We start from the raw sequence: 1745 nt of genomic DNA, 5'->3' as shown, positions 1-1745 counted from the left end.
TTGGTTGTTTTGGGGATTTGGGGGGCTTTTTTTTAGGGAAAACCCCCAGCTTTCTGTTCATTTCTGCCTGCAGAGCAATCCCCAGCAAGGCACAGGCTGGTCACTCCAGCTCTGTACAGGCACCAACTGTCTTTATTTTTAATTTTAAGTGGATTTTAGGACCACAAACCTCCTCCCTTCCTAACGCATGCATCACTGCAAGGCGGGGGGGGGGAGCACTGAGACCAATGGTGAGCGTTGCTGATGGCGATGGACACGCATCCCCTCTGCCCTTGGGAAGGCCATCGGAGAGAGAGCTGGCCTGGGAGCAAGGACCGAAATGCAGTCCCCATCTCCGGAGATGTCCTTTCCTTGAAACACCAAAGCTCACACGCACCTAATGACCGATGCACCCCCTCAAGGCAAATCTCATCCTAATTTTGAGATTTGGTTTACTTGCTTTGGGGGTGGGGTGTGTGTGCTGAGGAGCACGTCCGTGTGTCAGTGGTGCGTGTCCTCGTGAGAGGGCAGTGCAAGGGACATGAGTGCGAGGGGACCACGGTGCGTGTCTGAAAGAGGGGAATGCAGGAGGAGGTGGTGTGTGTCTTGGGGCTGTCATGGTTTAACTCCAGCCAGCAACTGAGCCCCACGCAGCCACTCGTCCGCTCCTCCCTGGTGGGATGGAGGGAGAGAATGAGAAGGGTGAAAGTGAGAGAATTCGTGGGCTGAGATAGAGACAGTTTAGTAGGCAAAGCAAAGTCCACGCACACAAGCAAAGCAATACAAGGAATTAATTCACTGCTTCCCATCAGCAGGCAGGTGTTCAGCCATCTCCAGGGAAGCAGGGCTCCATCACGCGTAATGGTGACTTGGGAAGACAAACGCCATCACTCCGAACATCTCCCTGTCCTTCTTCCCCCCCGCCCCAGCTTTATATGCTGAACATGACACCATATGGTCTGGAATATCCCTTTGGTCAGTTGGGATCAGCTGTCCCGGCTGTGTCTTATCCCAACTTCTTGTGCCCCCCCCGCCAGCCTACTCGCTGGGCCTCTTTATGGTGGTCGTCTAGTGGTCGCAGAGATGAAGATAGATGACTCCTCTTCGTCACCGCTAGTAACCTTTTTCCTTGCACAGGCTCAGTGATTTCTTGGTATTCACCCAAGCCGCAAGACCAGTCTTAGCTGGCTCTTGGGGCCTGCTCCTGCTTCTTATCAAGGACTGTCTTTTCCTCATTGGCTGGTTCTTGGGACCAGCTCTTCTTATCAAGGACTGTCTCTACCTCAGCTAATTTCAACAATGTAAGCACTAAACATCATCTTTCACCCCCCTTTATTATGTCTACTGAGATTCTTTTGACTCCCCTTGTCTCATAGGTATTCTTTATTGGCAGGGCTGGATGCACGGGGGATCGCTGCACCTATCGTGCACACCGTCGGGTCTAATTGTGCAGGTTAAGTACATGTTCTACATACAGATTCACTAGATTTCCGAGAAATGTCTGTCGTGGTTTAACCCCAGCCAGCAACTAAGCACCACGCAGCCGCTCACTCACTTCCCCCCATCCAGTGGGATGGGGGAGTAAATCGGGAAAAAGAAGTAAAACTCATGGGCTGAGATAAGAACGGTTTAATAGAATAGAAAAGAAGAAACTAATAATGATAATGATAACACTAATAAAATGACAACAGTAGTAATAAAAGGATTGGAATGTACAAATGATGTGCAGGGCAATTGCTCACCACCCGCTGACCCACACCCAGCCA

The sequence above is a fragment of the Haliaeetus leucocephalus genome, unplaced genomic scaffold (assembly GCF_000737465.1).
Source record: "Haliaeetus leucocephalus isolate CR32 unplaced genomic scaffold, Haliaeetus_leucocephalus-4.0 Scaffold312, whole genome shotgun sequence".
NCBI lineage: Eukaryota > Metazoa > Chordata > Aves > Accipitriformes > Accipitridae > Haliaeetus > Haliaeetus leucocephalus.
This window is presented reverse-complemented; position numbering follows the sequence as displayed.